The sequence below is a fragment of the Pelobates fuscus genome, chromosome 1, assembly GCF_036172605.1.
Source record: "Pelobates fuscus isolate aPelFus1 chromosome 1, aPelFus1.pri, whole genome shotgun sequence".
In the NCBI taxonomy this organism is placed as follows: domain Eukaryota; kingdom Metazoa; phylum Chordata; class Amphibia; order Anura; family Pelobatidae; genus Pelobates; species Pelobates fuscus.
The window spans coordinates 487,581,566-487,589,536 of record NC_086317.1 but is presented as its reverse complement, the minus strand read 5'-3'; the positions used below and the strand labels follow the sequence as shown (position 1 = coordinate 487,589,536).

General features: G+C 50.1%; 1 protein-coding gene across 1 annotated transcript in view; it reads right to left on the bottom strand.

Annotated features, from left to right (window-relative positions):
- Positions 1-312: 312 nt before the first annotated feature.
- The window catches only part of CLPB (ClpB family mitochondrial disaggregase), a 476,081-nt gene continuing 468,422 nt past the window's right edge, over positions 313-7,971 (bottom strand). The window contains exon 17 of the mRNA XM_063432786.1: positions 313-324. The gene's annotated coding sequence lies outside the window, so the exon portion shown is untranslated. The remainder of the gene's footprint in view (positions 325-7,971) is intronic.

The following is a 7,971-nucleotide window of genomic DNA, read 5'->3' as shown; positions in this document are numbered from 1 at the left end:
ATGATGCTAGAGGAGGGGAGGAGATCTGTGGGAGGTTACTACTTAGAGATTGGATAATGTCTTAAGTGATAGAACCTCCTCCCTTGCATGGGAGAGGGCTTTATAAGGAACTGTGGAATAAAGCTTGTCAGTCTACTCCTGAAACTGTGTGTCGTCCAGTTATTGGGATTGCGATGGGGATACTGCTGTATTACTTTACCTGCTGGAAACCTTGCCTATGGACTTAACATCACCTTGTTCCTGAGCCTCACTGGAATCTCTAGTGGAGAATAGCTGTGCAAGATCGGCTCTCCGCTACATTGGTTGGCAGCGCTGGGATCCAAACTCACAGAGGAACAAGCATAAATGGAGTACGGATGGAGATTGATTTTTCTGCGCTAAAACGCTCCACGCTAAAGGACCTCCTAGAGGCAAGGGGTATACAAGCCAGCAATAAGAAGAAAGCAGTACTTGTTACAGAACTCATGGCAGAGTACAGAATGGAGGGCGATTCAGTTCCGGCACAGAGGGAGCCGGGAGGAACACCACAAGGATCGGAATTCCAGAGGCAGGTTCAGTTCAGGCTATCCTTTTATGGGGAAAACCCCCCAACAGAAATTGTTACCAGGACAATGGCCGAGGTACAAGAATTCATCCTAAGGACACAGGCACCAGAACAAAGCTCTGCAATTAATGTGCCACAGGAAGGTAAGCCTAAAATACCATACCAGGCTTTTAAAACATATGTGGAGGCAGAGGAAGATATAGACGCTTTCCTGCAAGACTTTGAAAGACTGTGTGCACTGCATAAAATTAACGCAGAGGACTGGGTACCTATTTTGGCCGGAAGGTTAACCGGGAGGGCAGCAGAGGCATATCGGACTGTACCTAATGACGAAATAAGGAATTAAAGTAAAGTGAAAGAAATTATACTCGCCAGGTATGCTATAACACCCGAGGCATACCGGCGGAGGTTCCGGGATCTAAAGAAAACAGAGAAGGACTCGCACGCAGAGTGGGCATGCCGATTACAGGGGGCAGCGCTCGGGTGGGTGCAAGCTAGCAAGGCACGTTCTATGGAGGATGTAATACAAATGTTGCTGATGGAGCAGTTCTATGAGGGAGTAACCAATGAGGTCCAGGAATGGGTAAGGGACAGAAATCCTACTTCCCTTACCGAGGCGGCTAGGATAGCGGATGACTACCTGGATGCACGCAGGTCACAAAAACCTGCAGCTCCAAAAGCAACCTTTAAAACATTCGGGGGAAACAACTACACCCCAGCTCCACCGAGACCGCTACCACCACCTCCACCACCCGCTGCACAGCCCCGGTTCCGACAACCCACCGCTGGCCCCTGTCATCACTGCCAGAAGTGGGGACATTATAAAAGGGAATGCCCACAGCTACGGGACCGTTCCACCTGGATTCGTCCAGGCCCACCTCCACCCAGGGCGGCCGCAGCCCACCACTACCAGGACCTAGTCACCACCCCATATGGTTCCGCAGTCCCCATTACTACTGTGGAACAATGGGAGGTACTGCACGAGGCAGATCCGGTCCAGGCCAATGTGGATAATCTACGGCACCATCGACAGACGGTATATCTGAATGGTACAGCAGTCCGGGGATTACGAGATTCGGGAGCCACCATCACTTTGGTACAGAGCCACCTGATTTCAGATCAGGCAAAACTGAACAAAACTGTTGCCGTCCGGGTAGCTGGGGGAGCAGTGTACCGGCTACCTACAGCAAGGGTACATTTACATTGGGGAGCGGGGGCAGGGGAAGTGGAGGTGGGGTTGATGCCACATTTACCGGCGGAGGTTTTATTGGGGAACGATCTGGGGAGGCTCACTTCTGCTTTTGAGCCCCAGTCACCCACCACAGGAGAGGTCAACCCTGTAGTCACCCGACAACAGGCCCGCACCCAGGACCACAACACACTGCCGGAGGTCCAGGTAAGCAACCCTACCCCCCCTCTAGAATGTGTCCCCTGGGCTCCACCTAATGAATTTGTAGCTGAAGTCGCAACAGACCCCACGCTTCAGGTGTATAGGGACAAGGTTGGCACGGGTTCCCCCGGGGCGGAGGGAGAGAAGTTTATCTGGGATAAACAACTTTTATACAGGGAAACAACCAAACAGATTACGGGGTTAGACCCGATAGCGAGGAGACAATTAGTGGTACCACAGCGGTACCGGGCTGAATTACTCCGGATAGCGCATGATATTCCGCTATCCGGACATCTAGGGGTTAGTCGCACCAGGTACAGACTAACCCAGAGTTTCTTCTGGCCAGGGATTAGCCAGGAAGTACGCAGATATTGCACGACTTGCGATACCTGCCAGAGAGTGGGAAAAAGGGGGGATCGCAGGAAGGCTAAACTTCACCCCTTACCCATAATAGAGGAACCTTTTAGCCGAATAGCGGTGGATCTGATAGGCCCCCTCAATAAAGTTAGCCCGTCAGGAAAACGGTATATTTTAACGGTCGTAGATTATGCCACCAGGTATCCAGAAGCAGTGGCTCTGACCAACATCCACGCTGAGACGGTCGCGGATGCCCTCATGCGGATATTCTCCCGGATGGGATTACCCAGGGAGATTATCTCGGATCAGGGTACCCAGTTTACCGCAGAATTCACCCAACACCTCTGGAGGATCTGTGGCATTAAGCCTATTATCAGCGCCCCTTACCACCCCCAGACGAACGGGCTCTGCGAACGATTCAATGGTACCTTGAAGCAGATGCTCCGAACCTTCGCAGAGACCCACAAGGACTGGGAACGATTCCTGCCGCACCTCCTATTTGCATACCGGGAGGTGCCGCAGGAATCCACAGGGTTCTCCCCGTTTGAATTATTGTTTGGAAGGAGGGTCCGAGGCCCATTGGATCTTATTAGAGAGCATTGGGAGGGAGACCGGAGCACAGATGGCACTCCCATCCTACCATATGTGTTGGCCTTTCGGGACCGCCTAGAAGCGTTGACCAAGACGGTACGGGAAAACCTTCAGGAGGCCCAGACCCGCCAGCGTACATGGTATGATCGGGGAGCCAGGGACCGTAGCTTTCAGGTCGGGCAGAAGGTACTAATTTTAAAACCTGTCCGACATGATAAGTTACAGGCCGCCTGGCAGGGCCCATATAAGGTGGTGGAGCAAAGATGCGATACCACCTATATTATCGGCCCCTGCACAGGGACTGGGGGGCGACGCATGCTCCATGTGAACATGCTGAAGCCCTACCACGAGCGTACTGAGGAGGTAACCGCCATCTGTGCCCCTAACACGGAAGAGTTTGACAGCTTACCCCTCCCCGATTTGCTGGGGGATGGGCAGCTGTCCGGAGATTTAGGGGAGGTTACGCTGGGAGATCGGCTGAGCCCACAGGAGCGGATCGAGGTACAGCAACTATTGGAAGAGAAACGCGACACGTTCTCTAATGTACCTGGATACACGCCTCTGGCAACTCACCGGGTCGAGACCCCAGGGCAACTACCCATGCGCCAGACGCCATACCGCATTCCAGAAGCGGTACGGGCAAACATGCGTAAGGAGATCGACGAAATGCTCCAACTGGGGGTGATTGAACCCTCAGACAGTCCTTGGGCATCTCCTGTAGTCCTCGTACCAAAGCGAGACGGTACGACCCGCTTCTGCGTGGACTATAGGAGATTGAACGAGAAGACTGTATCTGACGCCTATCCGATGCCCCGGATAGACGAGTTACTGGACAGAATGGCCAGGGGCCAATACCTCACCACTATTGACTTGTGTAAAGGGTATTGGCAAATCCCCCTGGCCCCAGACGCCATCCCGAAGTCGGCCTTTGTCACCCCATTTGGCTTGTACCAGTTTAAGGTCATGCCATTTGGGATGAAAAACGCCCCAGCCACCTTCCAAAGGATGGTGGATCGACTCCTAGATGGATTCCAGGACTATACATGTGCCTACCTGGACGATATTGCTATTTTTAGCAATACGTGGCAGGAACACTTAGCTCACATCGGAGCTGTACTAGATAGGATAAGGGAAGCAGGTCTGACCTTGAAGCCGGCCAAGTGTAGTATCGGCATGGCTGAGGTACAATACCTGGGACATAGAGTAGGGTGCGGTAAACAAAAACCCGAACCCGCCAAAGTAGAGGCTGTAGCCCAGTGGCCCACCCCTAGGACTAAGACCCAGGTTTTAGCGTTTCTAGGGACAGCAGGGTATTACCGGAAGTTTGTTCCCAATTATAGCGCCCTGGCCAAACCCCTCACTGACCTGACCCGTAAGAACCTTCCCCGCCAAGTAAACTGGACCCCGGAGTGTGAGCAGGCATTCCAACAATTGAAAAATGCACTGATAAATGCCCCTGTCTTGGCAGCTCCCAATCCAACTAAACGTTTTCTTGTTCACACAGACGCTTCTATGTTTGGATTGGGGGCAGTACTGAGTCAAGTCGGGGCCGATGGCGGGGAACATCCAGTGGCTTACATCAGTCGCAAACTGTTACCTCGAGAAGTAAGCTACGCCACCATCGAAAAGGAATGCCTGGCTGTGGTGTGGGCCCTAAAGAAGCTACAACCCTATTTATATGGACAGCCCTTTTCCTTGCTCACGGATCACAACCCGTTAGTCTGGCTGAACCGGGTGGCTGGAGACAACGCCAGGCTGCTGCGCTGGAGTTTGGCGCTACAGCCTTTTGACTTTAATATCCAGTACCGGCCGGGTAAGCAGAATGGAAATGCTGACGGGTTGTCAAGACAAACTGACTTAGAGAAATGATCCGTGAGCCCCCGGACATCCCCAAGCCGATCCGTGTTGGATCAGACTGTGTATGCCGGCTTGTGGGCAAGGGGGAGCAGTGTAGCGGATTGGTACCGGGCTGTCCCACGACATGTATGAGAATAAGTGTATTTGGTCATATGGCTGGTTTAATGTGTATGTACATGTATAGAAAGCATGGTATCCGGGTATAATGACAGTTAAATGTATGTAAAGAATTGTATTCCTCTAGTTGTTCGGTAGAATCATTCAAATAAAACAAGGGAATGAAACTACCGAACAACCAGACCACCCAGGAATGAGTGTGCCTCCAATTACCGTTTGCAACAATGTTGCAAACAGGTAATTGGCAATCAGTGCAGTGTGGTCTTTGTCCTCTGGGTGGCCGCCATTCGGGAAACAAACACGTGGCAGCGGCCATCTTAAACTACCGAACAGCGGTGTTTTGCCGTCGAGTGTCTGGAACTAAAATCGGACACTTGACTAGGCAAACACCGCTGAGACCTCCATACTTCCAGAAATTCGTATGGAAACTACCGAATGACCCGCCGTTCGGTAGAAAGAGCCCCATAAACAAGGGAATTCATTCAAACCCTCTCCAGGCTCTATAACACAGGCAATTCGCCTGTTTTCATTCCCTTGTTTGTGACCGACCGCAGGGCCAAAATGCATGGAACTGTTTTCGGATACTTTACCCATGCGGTCGGTCAAATCTTTGGAACCCCATATCTCACGAACCATTCATCCGAATGGGCTAATTTTTAAGTATGTTGGTCCCCCAGAATAGAGCTATCTGGGGATGTTGGATTTGTGGATGTACCCCAAGTATTTAGGGTACATCCAAAACTCGGGGAAAACTGTGTACACAATAAGGGGATTATGATGCTAGAGGAGGGGAGGAGATCTGTGGGAGGTTACTACTTAGAGATTGGATAATGTCTTAAGTGATAGAACCTCCTCCCTTGCATGGGAGAGGGCTTTATAAGGAACTGTGGAATAAAGCTTGTCAGTCTACTCCTGAAACTGTGTGTCGTCCAGTTATTGGGATTGCGATGGGGATACTGCTGTATTACTTTACCTGCTGGAAACCTTGCCTATGGACTTAACATCACCTTGTTCCTGAGCCTCACTGGAATCTCTAGTGGAGAATAGCTGTGCAAGATCGGCTCTCCGCTACAGAGACTAAGCGGCGTCTGTGTAAATTCGGTTCGCTAGCTCTCAACCTATCTGGGCTAAGTGGGAAGGCGTGTAAATTTGGAACCCACTAGACTTTTGATAGTGCGACTAAGAGGCGTCTGTGTAAATTCGGTCCTCTAGCTCGCTATATATGGTGATTGGGCAGTGTGGCTAACCAAAACGTATGTAGATTGTTTTTAGGTAGTCCATTCAAGGTACTGGCCAATAGTTTAGTTGGGAATTGTAAATGTGATAAAGATTGTTTAGTAAAGTGTATATCTTGTTAGATAGCGCGAGCTCAGCCGTCTAGCGAGAGTGTTAATAGTGTGTTGCTGTATTATAGTGCACGGTACCATAACCCTGTATATTTACTGACACTGTATATAAGTACTAATCATTGTCGTCCATTGCATGTTTAACACCATAACCACTAATAATTGTATTGTGACCTTAACTTGTGCTTTGACCTATGCTAACCGTACTGTAACCGCTATTTGTAAAAGACGATGTTACTGGGGTGTGTTATAGACGGGTAATTCGTATATAGAGAATTATAGCGTGGGTGACTGTATAGTTACGCCAAAGGGCATAATATTGATTATCTAGTGACTGGTGTAACAGCTGTGTGTGTACGGGAATTCCCTGAGTGTTTATTGTGTTATTGTGTACGTTTCACTTGGTAACCGTACCACGTGGTGCTGTTGCCAGAGGAAACGGGTGTGACTGTTGAATAGTACGCGTGTATAGTATTCGTTGTCGACGACGCTCCATTGTTAAGTATGGGTGCGTCGCAGTCAACGATTCCGGATCCCTTAGGTTGTATGGTGAAGAATTTTAAAAAGGGATTTAAAACTTGTGATTTTGGGGTTAAAATGTCTCCTGTACGTTTGGTCACTTTGTGTACTAGGGAGTGGCCTACTTTGGTTGCGGCATGGCCGCCACGTGGCAGTTTGGATCCAACTCTGGTACAGCGCTTACACGTGGCTGTATCAGGTAGGCCTGAACTTTACGGCCAGTTTCCTTATATTGATTGTTGGAGACAGGCCGTAAATGACTCGCCAAAATGGCTCCAGACATGCCACGAGGAGCAGTGTCGCCTCATGGTAGCTAGGACTTGTTCGTCCACTAGGACTGGTGTTAGGCCCATTTTGGACACGCCCCCTGAGTCCGAGATCCCTTTGCCGCCCCCTTACTTTCCGTTAAGAAGAAGTGACGCAAATGCAGGAAGTCCTGCAACCCTCCCCTCATTACCCCCATCCACTTCCGCTTCCTCCTCCAGTACAGGATCCACCCCCCCTCGTACTAAATCTCCCCTTCCGGAATCAGAACCAACCCCCATTAAAAACGAATATCCTGATTTGGCGCCACTTCAGACTTCCGGTCAAGCTTCATCTAGCTCGGCTCGAAGTGTTTTATTTACAACCTTTTCCCAAAACCAAGCTCCCACATCCCCATACCCTATTTCTCCCCGACTGGAACCTATGACTGACGCCCCTCCACGTAGCCCCATACAGACCCGACAGTTGACCGGTGCCCAACAATTAAAACACTATCAGATGCCTCTTCGTCTGAATCCTGGGTCAGCCTATATCGATGCCGTAAATGGTGCTGATATGGTTCAACTCAGAGCCTATAGAGACGCTATAATTGCTGGCATGAAAGCCGGAGGAAAGAAAGCTATTAACATGTCGAAGACAGTTGAGGTGATTCAGAAAAGTGATGAAGCACCCAGTGTCTTTTATGACCGATTATTGGAGGCATACCGCTTGTATACCCCCTTTAATCCGGAAGACGCAGATAATTCCCGAATGGTGAACTCCGCCTTTGTCAGCCAAGCTTACGGAGATATTAAGCGCAAGCTACAAAAGTTAGAAGGGTTTGCAGGTATGTCAATCACCCAACTAATGGAGGTAGCGAATAAGGTTTATATGAATAGGGAAACAGAAAGTAAGAAAGAGGAAGAGCGCAAGATGCGTAGAAAGGCAGACATGCTAGCGGTAGCGATCGCAGGCGTAGATAGACGGGGCCCAGATAGAGGCGATAG